This window comes from Drosophila mauritiana, chromosome 2L (assembly GCF_004382145.1).
Source record: "Drosophila mauritiana strain mau12 chromosome 2L, ASM438214v1, whole genome shotgun sequence".
Classification (NCBI taxonomy): domain Eukaryota; kingdom Metazoa; phylum Arthropoda; class Insecta; order Diptera; family Drosophilidae; genus Drosophila; species Drosophila mauritiana.
The window spans coordinates 22,721,623-22,738,779 of NC_046667.1; the positions used below are offsets into that span (position 1 = coordinate 22,721,623).

The following is a 17,157-nucleotide window of genomic DNA, read 5'->3' on the forward strand; positions in this document are numbered from 1 at the left end:
GTTTAGCATTTGGTTCTTTTAATGTATGTACCCACCTAAGAGGTTGATGGTCGCTAGCTATTTCGAATTGTCGTCCAAGTAAGTAGTGGCGAAAAGTTTTAGTGGCCCATACTATGGCGAGTAATTCCTTTTCTATCGCACTGTAATTTAATTCTAAGAAAGAACGGCACCAAGGGCTACGTTACTAGCATCCGTAGTAAGCACGAATTTTTTTTCAAAATCGGGGAGTTGTAAAATTGGTTCGCTTATTATCAAGGCTTTTAGTTTCTCAAATGCATCTAAATAATTTTGACTTTTTGTGTCTATTTTCATTCCTTTTTTTAGAAATTGTGTCAGAGGTTTTGCTATGTCAGCGTAATTAGGGATAAATTTGCGGTAATAACCGGTTAGTCCGAGGAATGCTCTGATCTCTTTTACTTTAGTTGGAATTGGGTATGAAACTATGGATTTTACTTTAAGAGGGTTTGGTTTAATTCTGAATTGAGTCTGGGTCCATTTCTATTTGGTGGAACCCTTTCGCTAGATCTATTGTTGTAAAATTTTCACATTGTCCTAGTTTACCAGGTATTTCATCTATGTTTGGCAAGGGATATCTATCTGGAATTGTTATTTCGTTCAACTTCCTAAAGTCATTTACAACTCTGTACTTCTGTTCACCTGAAGCGTCGAGTTTTTTTGATACTACCCAAGTAGGACTATTATATGGTGAATTACTTTCTCTAATTAACCTTGCCTAAGCATTTCTTGTACCTGATTTTCTACTTCTATTTCATGCATAGTGGATATTGCTTAGAATAAATAGGAGAATTGTGTGTTGTGTTTATTACGTGTTTTATTGTATTAGTGAATGTTAAATGATCTCCTTCTTGATATTAAAGATTCTTGAATTTATTTAATAATATTTTTAATTTAGAACTTTCCTCTTCATTTAGATGATTTAATCGAAACAGTTTAAAATCTATTTTTTTTTATGAAAGTTGGAATTAATTTCTCATCTGATATTGGTATTTTTTGTTTTTGAATGTAAAATGAATGATTTTCATTTGGGTCTGAATTAACTAATGGGTATACTTTATTATAAATTGAAACGGTGGAATTTTTATAATTTATAATGGATTGTCCATTACTAAGTAATTTCCTGTCAATTAATAAATCATAAATCATGTAGACAAAATTGTTCAGGCCTGTTAAAAGTATTGTTAATGGGTAATGTAATAGACTTGTTTAGTATTATGGCACCGTTAGATGTAAAAACTTTGCATTTAGTGTTTTGAATTGGGAGACTAAAGAAATTTTCTCTCATCATGTTAATGGTCGATCCTGTGTCTATGAGGCATTTGTATTTATGACCTTTCTGTGTTATTTCTATGTATTGGTGTTGGCCGAGGCTGGTAACCGAAAATTCTCGTTAGATTGAGAAATATTTTCATTTAATTGTGATGGCGTTGTAAGTTGGTTACTGTCAGCCTGGGTTTGGTATGGATTGTAGTCAAGAAGTTCTTGTTCATAAAAGTGTTGATTACAGTTTGGGTCAGTTGGTCCATATTCTTGTGCGTCTTGTAGTCTAAGTTCGTCGATAGACATTCTTGATTGATCGCTGTCAGCTGGTCTAGGACGTTTAATAAGTTGTTTAATGTTGAAATTGGGGTTATTACTTATAGTTTGTTGCTTTTGTGGAAATGGATTCCTATTAAAATTAGGTTGTGGGTTTGCAAATCTAGTTGCACCAAATTGATTTTGTCCAGGTCTCATGGGTGGTCTGTTGAACATTCGTCGTTGTTGAGTTTGCATGAGTGGATATTGTGATTGAATGGGTGGATACTGGTATGGATTAGGAAAAGGCTTGTTGTTGATATGGTGGATATCTGGATTGATGATAAGTTTGGAAGTTTGGGTTTGTTTTACTTGTATTTGCATGGAAAGTATTATTTTCAATTTTAGTTTAAATATTTTTTTTCGAAATTTTGCTTCATTAATAGAGTCCCTAATTGCTTGCAAATAAAGGATGAGGTCGGCATTGTTACCTTCTAGATGTAGTTTAGCTATTAAGAGTTGACGCCTACTTTCAGCTTCCTCGCAGAATGCTCGTAAAGTTCCTTTATATGGTGTCTCTCGGAAATTTTCCAGAAGTTTGTAATTTGGCGTTTGTGTTTGTATCTAACAATTAACCCTGACCTCAAGCTGAGTCAGTCCTCGATGTTTATTACTTGTCAATCTATGTTTCGTTCTACAGCTCCGAGTAAAATGCGTGGTTGTCGCTGGTCGTTAGTTGGGTAGAGTTCTAGGATGTAATCCACTCTATCTCCATTAAATGGGAAAATGTCTTTGAGCTGTCTTCGCGCTTCACTTAGGTTGTTTTCATTTAGGGTTACGAGTTGTGGTGCGGCAATCTTAGGTTGTGCCATTTTGTATTTTGTTTTAGTTTTATTTCGATAGATTTTATTAAGTTTTCACGTTTTATTCTTCTGGAGTTTTTTATTGTTTTGATTTTTGCTGCTGCACTTTTAAGTTTATTCAGATGTTTTTTTTTGTTTGCTTATTTGGTAGCTTACTTGAAAAAATGTTTACTTTTCTAAAATTTTATTATTTGTAATGTTTCTCTCCCCTGCCGTTGGACTTATGGAATGAATTTTATATGGGGATTTTCATTGTTTTCTTCTACTTTATTGGGCAAACCGAAATGGATTTAAAATCCAAGTTGAAGTAACGAAAATCACAAACGTAATTGTTCACGTGTACCGTATTATAAAAGTTAATTTATTTTCCACTCGCGGTTCTTTTCTTGTTCGGATACCGACTGCGCCAGTAAAATAGTTTTTGTATTGAGTCAAATAAATGATCCGTATTTGAACTAAGATCAACGCCGAAATAAATAAAAACTTCGAATGAATCCGCTTTGTGTTTTTATTAATTGCATGTCGGCTTAAGACTGAAACAAATGGTGTGAGAAAATCTTAGATTTACTGGGTTAGTGGGGTTAGAGGGTTTACTTGATCTGCGCGAGAGCGCTTCTTGCTTCTGCTTATGTGCATACATATGGAACAAGAATTCTTATGTAGTACGTGGCTATGTGCCTGCCTAGTGGCTGGTTTTTGGTTACGGCTTGAGTGGATGCGCAATATCGGGAAATGTTTGTTTATTTAAGGAGGAATCGATACGGCGGACCACCGCGGTCGATCTTTTTTATAAGTAAGTTATGATGAAGACATAATTACGTTGCTACATACATATATTCTTAATCGGGATTAATAGCCCTGTCGATCTTGCTCTGTAAATCCGTATGAACGTCGAGATCTCAGGAACTATAATAGCTAGTATGTTGAGAATAAGCATACAGATTGTAGTGACATAGATGTTTGTTGACCCATGTTGCCACGCCCACTCGAACGCCCACAACACGCTTAAAACTGCCATGCCCATACTTTTAAAAAATGTTTTGATATTTTTAATATTTCATAGTCTTGTAAAATCTATCGGTTTTGCAAGCAAATTTTGGCTCGCCCACAAACCGCCCAAAACGATCACGTACACACTTTTCAACAATTTTTAAATTTGTTCTCATACTAGTCCCCAATATCTATCGATATTCCAAAACAATCATAAATTTCGCGTTCGCATATTAACTAACGGGTATCTGATGGTATCTGATAGGTAGGGAACTCGACTATAGCATTCTTTCTTGTTTGTAATAAGAAACGTTTTGTATTCCACAACTGGGAAAGGATACGGCACTCAAACCAAATGTCTTACGTTTAGGACCCGAAGCACAGAAAATTGACACCGTTCCCAAAGTGGAAAAGTCAGTCGGTAAATTGTCAATCGGTGCATAAAACCGATTCAGCAACCAATAAGAAGCATATCAGTTGCACTTATGGACAAAGTAGTCGAGAAATTTGTATTAATATTATTGAGCCAGTAATAGGTCATTCTCTCTTGATATCCCCCATGGAATTTACATACATAAGGAATCAGGATTTGCATAGATATGAATATAAAGCAAGAGAGAATTATCCACCGCCTGTATTTGAGCCATTAAAGGCGAAATTAAGGGGAGCAAACTACTTCACACAAGTCCTAAAAACTTATTGTCATAAGATTGAGCTAGAAGAATCCAGCCGGAACATAACCACTCTCATAACCCCGATTAGGTTAGTCAGGTACAACAAATTTATGTTTGGTGTTAACTCGGCTCCTACAACATGCAAAAATGTTATAGACTATATCTTTGGGAAAAACGAAAAATTGCTTGACTCAGTACAAAAAGTGAAAGATGTTCTGAAGGTAAACAATGTAATCTTGAATGATGAAAAATGTGTTTGGAAAGCACAGTAAGTTAAATTCTTGTGGTACATTTTATCAGATCCGGAAAAGGTGAAAATGATTCTTTTATTCATAAACCTCAAAAACAAGATGGAAAATCGAAGGTTTTTAAGACGCTACATAGACGCTACATACAAATATATCCCCGTCCTACAAAGCAGGACCAACGGAGATTGCTAAAAAGGGAAATTAAATTTAACTGGGGCGAGAATATGAACTCCTTTAGCTCTATTTGGCAAATATTCCGAGATTATTATATTTTAAGCGAAACAATAAAAAAGGATTAATAGCAGATGCCAGTCCAGTTGCGCTAGGATCAGAACTTCTTCCATTCGACACCACCGACGATGCGAAGATTGTTCCGTTTGCAAGCCGCAACTTGTAGAAGTAGAAAAATGGTACCGACTGAGAAAGAGAGCCTGGCTGTAGTGTGGGGAGTCAAGTTATATTTTTATTTAGCCGGACTAGAATTTAAATTGGTGACTGACCAAAAGCCGTTAAAAATCGTCTTTAAATTGGCCTTTAAATTGGAAGTAATCTTCAAAGCGGGTAAGGAGAACATTTCGTGTGCTCTATCCCGACTATGCGAGTTTCCACCAATTGTATACATTGTCTACATCTTAAACATGGGAGACCTGCATTGACCTGTTTGGATGCAATCTTCTGGGATGCTGGTACATATAACAGCTTCTAACTATTTGTTTCAAATGGAAAATACGTCCTTTGTTTATCGACTATTTTTCCAGATATACGGAGTTAAAATTTGTACAGACAATAACATCGGAATCAGTTGGGGCCATGAAAAAATATTTTGTCGTTTCCCAACATATGTGCGGACTGATAACGGAAGACAATATATCAGTACGATATTCGAACAATACTGTAACACGAATGGCATTCAATTAATAAGGACTTCTCCATATTGACCTCAGGGGATGTTGAGGTTGAAAATATGAATTGATCGTTAGTAGAGACTAAAAAGTGTCCATTGGAACAAATCCAATTTGTTACAAGCAATCAAGGTTTATGTTATTGCACAACTCCACATATCACGACAGGGACCTCCCCTTCCAAAATAATGTTCAACCGAATGATTGGAGAAAAAATCCCTTATGTGTTAGATATATTGGGTGAAGTTCATGATTCGGAAAAAAAGACAACGGCTGCATACGGAAACATAAGAGGAAAGTAGATAATCATAAAAAGAGAGAAGACAAAGATATGGTATTCCTAAGAAGGCTAACACCAAACTTTGATACCACAACATATGAAGTATGAGAGCGTGAAGGCAGCATTGTTAAAGTGTCAGGTGTTATGCCCAACTCTCGTAACGAATGCTAGACACTTAAAAAACTTTCAGATGCCAACCACAGAGATACCATGTCAACACCCTATGGAAGAAATCTCGACACACACACCAACACATCGTCTGGATCTGGGTTGAACCTCAAGTTGGTCAACAAAGGAGCTATGTGGGAACCGGAAGGTGAATTGTCCCAAAGCGATTAGGGCAAAGCTATCACATTTTTCGCAGCTATCACAAAAGGGTAATTTCCAGAGGATGGAAAAATGCCTGATGTCTGACCCCCTACGTAACCCTTTTTCAGCGCATCAGTTCGGTTTTTAAGAGAATCATGGAGCTATTGAAGACGTCAATCGAATAACATCAGAAATATGAATTGCTTTCGAAAACAGAAGTATTTCAATATTTATTCAACAGCCAACGCTGTTCTCTGAAATAGCAATAAAGGAAATCCTCTGGTAAACATTATAGGTAGCCAGCGTTATTATTGTGTTCATTCGCCATATATGTTGTAGAAGGTGTCACATTACCTTCCAGTACGTTACGTTTTAGAAGAGCGAATTTGAATTTAAAAACAAGCTCGCCGATTCAATTCAACTTGTTCCAGTGGGTTTGTAGTGGCGTCCAGTCTGTGGAGTATCTCTTTCGAGTTGGACTACCTGTTACGTACTTTAAAGGCTCACAATGCGTGACAAGCAATCAGTATGAAGACAGAGAATAGGGGACGATTCTATACGATATGTGACTAAACGAGATAAGAACTCAGTGCGTATCGTCCACGGGTTAAGACAACGATCGGCCTGGACCCCTTTTGCCGACCATTGACTCCACTGTCCCTTTTAAGCACGACAGGTCCTTGTTTCACCACTTCAAGGATCGATCTACACTTGTATTGCTCGTCTGTGTCCTGCCCGACACTTTCACAGTTGGTTTTCGCTGACCGTCACTTCCACCGTGCGTTCTCGATTCGTGACCTTCTCCGCGCGTTCTAACTCACTGTCTATCTTCGGACTCCGTTCCGACTGAAAATCGTACTTATGCCTCGCGTGTTGTGATCCCGGCCGCGGGGATCCCGTTCCTTCCCCTTTTGCGCACTGCCCGTTCGGGTACAATGTCCAACTAATTTTCCGTTAGTTTACGGTGTGTCCGCTTTGAGCGTGTACAAAGTCCGCACCGGTACCGTTTGTCCTTCGGTCCCACAGCCGGCTCCAAGATCCAGCGCGGTACCGATATTTCACAGTCTCCCGCTTTGCCGGGTTCCAACGTCCATTAATTCCCGTTCGACCTGATCGCCCTTGTTACTTTTCGCATTCCAGCCGTCTTCGCCGTTGCGAGGCCGGTCCCCGCTTTAAGACTGCTCACAAAACAATAACGAAAAGAACACTTCTCTTATTGATACCGGAGGCAAATATAATTTAAAAACATATGCTACTTACAATAAGCCTAAGAAGTCAAAATTAAGTGACCCGGTTTGGTAAGTCAGACAAAACAGGATCAAACCTTCAGTATCGTTTGAGCATAAAGTGCATAATTTGAAACAAAGTTTCTTGGCTATTCTAGCAGAGTTTTGCAATCAATCACAAGTTACAGCAAACAATGACAGAGTAAGTTGTACAATGATCGATATTCTAATGTAGAAGACAACATTATTCTTCCATGAAGCAAGGTCTTTTGCACAACGAGAGCGAACTCGTAGTTGTTCCTGCGGCTATGCAAGGAGATATCATTAAACAAGCACATGAGCTTTTTTTTTCAAGTCAAGAAGGCTAAAGAACTAATTGGGAAAGATTGAAAGGAAGATCCTGAAATGCATACGCTGCTGCATACCTTGAATTGTAAGCAACAGTTTACACTGCTTCGCCTAATTCTGCTCGCTCTATCCGACCAAATCAAGACCATTGCAAGATTTTAAGATCAAAGCAATACGACGTCAAAAATATGGGCGTAGAGTGGGCGTGGCAAAATTTTCGTTTCAAAATTTCAACAGGGTGCTGCGGGCAGTATCTTTTATAACATTAATATTAAGTTCATCAATATTTCAACTTATAAGTCAAAAACACTTTCGATCTGGAATTGTTATTGTAAGGTATTATAAGTCGGTCACACTTAAGCACATGCATGTCGTGTATTGAAAATGCGGGAAAGTTGTCCTCTGCTACCCAGAGCGCATACCCTTTACTTACAAGTTTCTTTGCCTATATCGCGGTTGGATAACCCGATTTCATGAGGCATACGGGTATATACACATACAAAACAAATGCGTTTTTTTAAACTACAATTTTTACTTTCTGGGACTTTTACTAAATTCTGTTAAAAGTTTGTTATTAAATTCATCCAAGTCGTCAATAATTAGTCATCGATGAACACTCATCAATTGCGTGCTGAATCGAATCAAGAACAGTCATCTCAGATGGATTTGTTTCCTTACAGCGCCACATTTGTTGCCAAAGCTCAATTTCATTTTTCAGGCTGGGTAAATCGTAAAACTGAGAAATTATTTCGCAACTTTTTATAAGTGTGTCTGCTGACATTATTTCCATTTTTGCCGGATGTAAATAGAACAAAGAAAATGATACATTATTCTTATCGGAAAACCGATTATCGAGTAAGGAATAGTCAATGACCTCCTGTCAGCTATTTTAAGCTGGATGGTTATTTCTGTGACATTGCTTGCCAAATATGCGAGGAAGTGATGTCATATCCTCCTCCAACCCAATTGTCTCTGCGACGACTGCTGCATCCCTCAATACTTCATCCGTTATACCATCAGGATCATCTGGATGGCTTCTTAACAGATGTATTTTGCGTTTAATGTGCTGAGAGGCCTTGACCGCATATAAAGTCGTTGATTGAAGCATGTTGACTACCGGCTCCAGCATCGCCGAGTATTTCGCAATTTTCGTTAGACACATAATAAATGTTACTCTGGAAGCAGCGCTATAAAGCCAGAAGGCAATATTTCGGGTAGCAGCATTGCCATCAGGTGACAACCCTTGCAATGCTTCCATTATATAGCCGAAATTTTCCTTAAAACGTTTGATAGCCTTGTATTTTTCGCTCTATCTCGTTTCACAAAGCTTGGATATGTTGGGAATTATATTCCTTCTTAAAACAGACTCGCGGAAAAATGTAATAATGTTTTTCGTTTTTCAAATGGTTTTCCGAATATCTGGCAGTGCATTAAGGACGTTGATGACTAAATTTAGGTTATGCGACGAACAATGAAAATATAAAGCTTTCTTGTATTTCTTGCGTAAGATTGCCTGCACACCGCCCTCCTTTCCAGCCATTGTTGAGCAGCCATCCAATCCCAGTCCAACGCATTTGTCAGGATTGAGATTTGCTTTAGTTAAGAAATCGTCACAGCATTAGCTTTTGCATTTAGCATTTAGCATTTTGCATCCAACGTTTTTATTTCCACAAGCCCGACAAACGATTCTTGGACTTCGTTTTTGCCTTCATGGAAATACCTCAACCCTACTGACAATTGCTCTGTTCCAGACACATCAGCAGTTTCATCAGCTATAACGACATATGCGTCTGCATTTTGAACTAATTGTATAAACTGTTTTTTTTTAAGACTTCACAACAAAGGCTGATGATTTCATTTTGAATTTCAACTGATCGAAATCTTACATTTCTTTTTCCATGCTCCATATGCTCTTTTCAAACATTGTCTCCAGCGTCTATTCTAAGCTTGTATAAGTCCTCTACAATTCCTTCACCGAAGTGCTTGCCTCGCCACACCATTATAGATGTAATTACCTTTCTATTTTTTTGGGAGTATTTATTTATTTGTGCGTCCACAGGCACATTCTCTAGAAATAATCTAGCAGCTTCTTGCCGTCTTATGAAAGTGTGGTTCCATGTGTTTTTTTCTATGTTCGTGGAAATCTTTAAACTTGCAAAATGGCTTAACGACAAAATAACCCAATAATCCGTGAAATGAATTGGGATTTGGCGGAAATAAAGCGCAATATTTGCAAAAGGAACATTTTTGGCAAATGAATATACCAAACATGGCGATTACGCTTCTAACCACGCATAGTTGAATTTTCTTTTTAAATTCTTTGCGTCCAGGAAAAAATTATACGTCTTGGGCGGTGTCAAGCATTTTTTGAGCAGTTCGGTCTTTTTTTCATAGGATAAGAGCGATGAGCACCAACCAATATAGTTTTCATTGCAATCATCCTGGGCTAAATCTTCCGATAAGTTTGGTCTTGCCATTTCGGTTGAAGTGACCGCAGCACCTTTGGATATACCAATACCTATGTAAGTCGGGAGCAGGCACAGCTCTCTCAAATTCGTTTTCGTTTCTTCGTTTCGTTTCTTTTTTGTCATCGTCATTGTTGTTATTTTCTCCACTTTTCGTCACATAGTTTGCGCTTTTTTGCTAAAAAGCCAACCAATAAAATATTTACGAACTTTGTAAAATAATAGCGCCAAAACAGAAACATTGAATTCTGAGGTCAACTCATACCCACGGCATGAACCATTTACTTATCATAATCGGGCCTGCCTTAGTTCAACGCTTTTACTTGTTTGTTACTTGTTACTATATACGTACTTACCAAAAAATTTTCTTATGTCCATTGTTTGTACGTGCTGGGCTTAAGCAACAAAATGTTTTTATTTCCAGAAATCTTTTCTCAATTGAATTGAATTGCAAGCTTTGTACAAGTGTATAACGCAACACTTTAAGGCTAGATACGCGCGCTGTTAACCATGATCCAACAACACAGGTCCCGCCGATCTCCGTCTGAAACTCGTCGTGTTCTGCACTGCCCCCAATCGAATCCATTTTCCATGCATGTGGCGGGACCTGTGTAGTTGGATCATGCTGTTAACGGCACTTTTCCAATCAACGCGCACAAACTCCCGTTTCGTAATGTTCAACATCTGGCAAAACTGGCAGAGCGGAGCGCAGCTAGCGTCTAATATCAGCCTTTACAACTGTGTGGCCTTCAATCGCAGCTGCAGAGCAGGCCAAAGGTCACTGGCTGTCTATCCGGAGCGCGGGATGGCCACTCGGCCTGTGTCATTGGCAATAGTATGTACATCTTCGGTGGATTCGTCGATGAGATCAACGAGCTCAGCAGCGATGTGCATTCCTTTAATCTGGACACCATGGAGTGGCGATATGTTCAGACATTTGGCGTGCCGCGCAGCTAGAGAGATTTTCATGCGTCGGTGGCCTATGAGCAGGAGCGCATGTACATGTAAAATTTTTTGAATTTTTTTTTAATTTATTGCCCTTTAAAATATACGAATTATCTTAACCAAACTCACTTTTTAGAAAATATTGATCATTTCGAGACTTTACGATGGACAAAACCAGAGACTGCTATTCTTATGAACAGCCTAAAAGTGGTGAATTTGCTCAAGAATGTAAATAAAAAAAAGGATAACATGAAAAACTGACGGGATTTTCTTTTTTTCTATATCTATACATTCCATTTTACAAAAATAAGTGGAATAAAAAGTGGATTCCAAAAAGGGACATGGAGAAATACATTTGTGTTTCTTAGTTTCCATCGCACTGCTATTTTTTTGAACACAGCTGTACATCTTTGGCGGACATGGCGACTAGCACAGTCCGTACCACAGCCAGGAGGAGACCTACTGTCACGAGATCGTCTACCTGGACATGAAGTCTTCGGTGGCTATAATGGCCTGCTGGATCAGCAATTCAACGATCTGTACACCTTCGATTCGCGCACCAAGCTGTGGAACCTGATACGGGCCAACGGCAAAGCGCCGACGGCGCGGCGGAGACAGTGCGCCATTGTGATCGGCACTAGGATGTTTCTGTTTGGCGGCACCAGTCCGAGGAGCGGCTCCTCCAGCTCGCCGGCAGCTGTTTCACCCACTCAAGAGGCGGGCAGAGTTCTACCGCCCAGTGCGGCGCTTATCGACTACAGTGATCTGCATGCTCGACTTTGAGTCCACTCTGAAAACCCTGGCCACCATGGTGGTGCTCAAGCACCAGCTGGACATCTCGGAGCTGCCAAGGAGCTTACGCTCGGACCTGCAGATGCTGACACAGCCGAACAGTATTATCCGGCCCATCAACCAAGCCTGGTAGCGTCCAAAGCCGTAAGGAAATAGCCGGAGTCGACTGCCACAAAATGGAATGAGGTGGAAAAGGGTGTATCATCGAGGAGCCACTAGTCAGGTTCTTTGTATTTGAGCTCGAATAACATTTTCGGGAGGGATGACGAATGGAGGACCCGAGCGAAGGAGGGAGAAGCCCCAGTAATTACAAACGTTTTAGAAACTTGCTTTTGGTACTTCTGATAGCTGCTAAATAATACACAATAATTATGACTATGCGAATATAGAATATAGTTCATGAAACTTTTATAAATCGTCTTTTCGCCAAACCGCCAGAAAATGAATATAATATCTCAAACTCATTAAAAAAAAAACTCAAAACCCAGTAGAAAATTTTCTGCAAAATCATCTTTCAACACTGGAAACTCCTAGTGAAAGCACCTAGCAAACAGCTTATGTATGGGAAGCAGATCGATAGAAGTGGAGGCAGGTTGACTAAGAGAATAAGAACAGTATATAGCGTAAATAAACAAAGGGAAGTTTGCCCAAGTTTGCCTGCCTATTACGTCAGCAAGATATAACATTTCTTTAAGATTCCTTTTAGGTCGAGGAGGGGGCAGCTGCCCTCCATTGCCCTACCCTGGCGACGCCCTTGTGTCCTACATAGCTTGTGGAGTCCACACTCACCGTTATGTGTTTCTAGGGCAAATCTAAGGCGAAACACAACGAAGGCAAAGGCAAATGCAAAGGCAAAAAGACGAAAGGCACAGGTAAAGGCATGCAGAAAAAGGCATTTACGCATTGTGGCTGATGAAAGCATTACTCTGATGAATGCAATTACAAATTCTATGACTGTCGTAATTGTGGCAAAAGGGGGTAAATGTAATATGTATGTAAATTTTAATAAATTTTAATGTAAATTAAAATCTGTAACTCATGTATCAAAATTAAATAATTTAAATGTTAACTCAAATTTATTTAGTAAATTAATCAAAATTTTTCAGTATTAAAAGTGGCTTCAACTACTACTATTTGTGATGCATATACGTTACCTGTTGATGAATGTCACATGAATGTTGTTTGCGGCACTGGTGCACCTTGCACATTTATTCCAAAAGCAACATATGAAAAAGCAATTATGAAGCGGACACTAATTGTTGGTGCGTACGATGCAATGATTGAATATCGAGGCATAAAAAAAAACAAATGATAGTCGTAGTTACAAATACAACGAGTCCAGCTTAGCTTGGTAGGTCATTTTTAAGAGCCTTTTACTTTGATTTAATACAGGTAAACAGCATAAATGTGAACGAGCAATACTCTTTAGTTACAGAATAAATTAAAAATGAATTTTCGGAAGTATTTAAAACCGATTTAGGTTTATTCAAGGCAAGTAAAGTAACATTGCATTTAAACCAATATTTTTCAAGCCAAGGCAGTTACCACTAGCCTGGAAAGATACAATTGAACAAAAGCTAAGAGATTTAATTGACTTAGGTGTTTTAGAGCACGTTAACAGTTCTGATTGGGGAACTCCATTGGTGCCAATTTTAAAACCAGATGGTGATATTAGAATATGTGGTGATTATAAATTACTTTAAACAAATGTCTGATTGATGTTAGTTACCCATTGCCGAGAATAGACGACATATTTTATATTCCCTTCAAGGACGCACATTATATACAATGCTTGATTATATTCGTTATATAATCAACTACACTTAGATGAGGAATCTTAACTAAGATGTACTTGGAGCACACACATTGCTATTTTAAAAGTAAAGCGATTACCTTTTGGTATAAAGACAGCAACAGCTATTTATTTATTTATTTACTTTGCAAGGCATAGTAGTTTATCAAGATTATATTACTGTGACTTGTGCTTGTTTGCAGGAACATATAATAAATTTAAAAAATGAGCTTAGAAGGTTGAAGTCAGTAAAACTTAAGTAAGTAAGTAACTTAAATTAAATGTGAAAAAATGGGACTTTCTATCGATAAAAACGGTCTGAGCAAGAGCACAGACAGCTTTTTTTTATAACATCTGGACGATTGCAAAGGTGGACAATAATCTTATCAGGTTTTCAATTCACAATTGAACACATTAATGGTTTGTCGAATGAAGCAGATAGCTTGTCAATAATTCCGCAAATCGGAGTGATTGATAAGAATGATGATTTTAATTATGTCAACTTTAAACAATCAAACAGTCCATGCACATTGAATTTCACGAGTATTGCTCGTGAGTCACGACATGTTTCGATCTTGTCAAAAGTTTGTGAATCTTTAAAATTTGGATCACTACAAAAATTAAATAAAAATATATTTTGTAGCTTCATCAATAATGCCAATGAATTGCCTGTAGAATATGACTGTATAATGTGGGGTCATCGGGTCACTATCCCAACTAAACTTAGGCAACAGATTCTACAAGAATTTCATAAGTCACATCTTGGTATGCTGAAAAGCAAAATGCTGGCTCGCTCATACGTATGGTGGCCAAATATGGATTTAGAAATTGGAAAGTTGATTAGAAAATGTATTCCGTGTCAGGAGCAACAACCATGCCCAGAAAAGTCTTCATTAATTCCATGGAAAACAAATGGACAAATTTCAATATTTCAACCTATAAGTCAAAAAAAGTTGCGATCTGGAATTGTTATTGTTAGGTATTATAAGTTTATCATAAGACGGCCACACTTAAGCACATGCAAATAATCAAACCCATAAATTTAGCAATCTGCCCCAGTTGATAAACAAATTTCAAACTCCAATCTCAGCAGCATTGCCTTTACCCTTGTTTTAGTCGCCAACACTTAGCCACGTTTGGCCCATGTTTTTGTCGCTAACACTTAGCCACCCGATAAATAACCAAAATTAAAGTAAACACAACCTCCAAGCCATGAACAACTTATTGAACCTGACCAAGCCATGAACAACTGAACAACATGAGCTTCAATCAAACTGCACCAGTCAGCAAATTTCAATTTCACAATGTAGTGAAACAACTTCAGCTAAATCTTCTGGCCGAGGTTGATTGGATCAGGATTAAGGATGAGAAGATCAGACTGAATCAGTCTGAATCGGGACGATATCGTGAACGGCTTCAAACCAAAGTCAAGCAAGTAATAAAGTTTCTTGTAATAGTATAAGTGAAAAAGTCTTTCACCGCCTAAAATATAAAAACTATTTTTTTAAATAATTAAATAGTAACTTTTGAAATTTGTAACATAAATTTTCCAAAAAAGGAAAATACATATTAAAAAATATATTTCATAAAATAATACAAATATAGATAGTTAAAAGTTCATATTTATAAAATAAATACAAATATGAGACCAGCTCAATGCAAAATTAATTTTATGAGGCACGACGTGCGGTCATAAGCACCTACGAATCGATGTCTACTGGACAATGTCTGCGTCGCAAGCTGAATATTCTAATGACAATTGTTTGAAGTCATTTTTGAAATTTATTTTGTAATATTATGTACATATATTCAGCTATTACTATTTCTAAGCTATATTTAAATAATAATAACGTTAAGGCAATGCAAATCAAGAACGCTATCAACATGTTTTCCAGCTATCAGAAAACTAGGGTAATTTCCAAAGGATGGAAAACTGTATGATGACCCTGATAATCCCCTACGTAACCCTATTTCAGCGCACCAGTTCGGTTTTTAAGAGAATCATGCAGCTATTGAACACGTCAATCGAATAAAATCAGAAATATGAATTGCCTTCGAAAAACGGAAGTATTTCAATATTTATGGATGTGTCTCAGCAGTAACATTGACATTATTCAAAGGGCTTAATCGAAGTTACAGAGAACAATCACTAGAGCAGCCTGGTTTATCCGAAATGAACATATGAAAAGAGACCTGAGAACCGTCAGAGAAGAGATAACTCGACAAAAACATAAGTGCATTAGCAAATTAACGTTAAATCCCAACAACAACGAGAATTCCAGCGCGGGTTGCCGACCGATTCTGAAATCGCCGCAGCGAACACAGTTCATAAAATATAAATAAGTATTTAACATTAATAAAATTTGTAGTCTCATAATTTTTGATAAATAAATAAATAATTAATAATAGCAAAGTTATGTTAAAACAAAAGAGAATGCTATAGTCGAGTTCTTCGACTATCAGATACCCGTTATTCAACTATTGTGAATGCGAACGCTAAATTTCATCATTTCTGGGACATCGATAGATATTGGGGATTAAAATGAATACAATTTAAAAATCGATAGATAAAATTATGAAAAAATATCGAAATATTTTTCAAAAGTGTGGCTGTGACAGTTTTGGGTGGTTTGTGGGCGTTAGAGCGGGTGTGCCAACACGGGACAACAAACTTTCGCTGCGCCAAGTCTCTAGAGCTCAACCTTCTAGCTCTCGACGATAATACGGACAGGCGGAGGTACGGACATGGCCAGATCGATTGGGCTATTGATCCTAACTAAGAATATGTATACTTTATTTGGTCGGGAACGTTTCCTTCTGCCTGTTACATAGTTTTCAACGAATCTCGTGTACCCTTTTACTCTTTTACTCTACGAGTAACGTATACAAAAGAAACAAGGAAGCATGCTTGAAGCATTGAATAGAAAGCTTATTATACTGCTTTATAATGCATTTAGTTTTTAGATAAATAATAATAATAAATAATAATAATAAATAATAATAATAAATAATAATAATAAATAATAATAATAAATAATCCGATGATTAACAATTGCTTACATATTTACAATCGTGAATTTTCGGGTCAGACCGAAACATGTTTTGTATATAAACAATTTCTGCAAAAATAGTTGAACCTTTTTCACTTACATTTTAAGTAAACAATGCAGTCTTTTTAAAATAGATAATAATAATATACATTTTCGAACTAATAGGAATTATTAAGGATTTGAGAAATTTTAGTTTAATTTTTCTCGGGTGCCACAGCTGCCTGCTGGTTCCAAAATTTGTTAAATGTAAAAGTGTCAACTTTGAAGACACAATTTACCTTATTTGTGCGATAATATTTGGCTAAGCGTTCTCCTGTTAAACTAAACATAATCATTTGAAATCTCTACACACATAAATCGTCTTTCATTAGCTTATTAGCTCAACATGTTTGTGACCCCGACGTGATTTGAGTACTAGGATACATTGTGTATACAAAGCTGTTTACGGCTCTAAATTTGATTATATCGCTGTTGTTGCAGTGTGTTGTTGAACAACAATATTGCTTAGCAATATTCATATGAACTTAAAGGCAATAAAAGCAATTCCGTTGGTAACGCAAATTGCATATACATGTAGGAATCAGAACCACGCAAGAAGAGCAAATTGGCCGACGCGGAGTGGTCGTCGCTTCTAATAACGCCATAAGAGCGTGAGAGAATAGAGAGAAGAGAGATGAATAAAATTGACGAGCAGTCGGTGCCGAGATCTCAAGCGTAACACATGAACCACACCTTTTTGT

The 17,157-nt window shown here is 37.5% G+C and overlaps 1 protein-coding gene and 1 pseudogene across 3 annotated transcripts in view; one reads left to right on the forward strand and one right to left on the reverse strand.

Annotated features, from left to right (window-relative positions):
• Window positions 1–17,157, reverse strand: part of LOC117151082 (scavenger receptor class B member 1) — a 113,598-nt gene that overhangs the window by 84,924 nt on the left and 11,517 nt on the right. The window lies entirely within an intron of this gene.
• Window positions 10,562–11,778, forward strand: LOC117136573 (annotated as a pseudogene).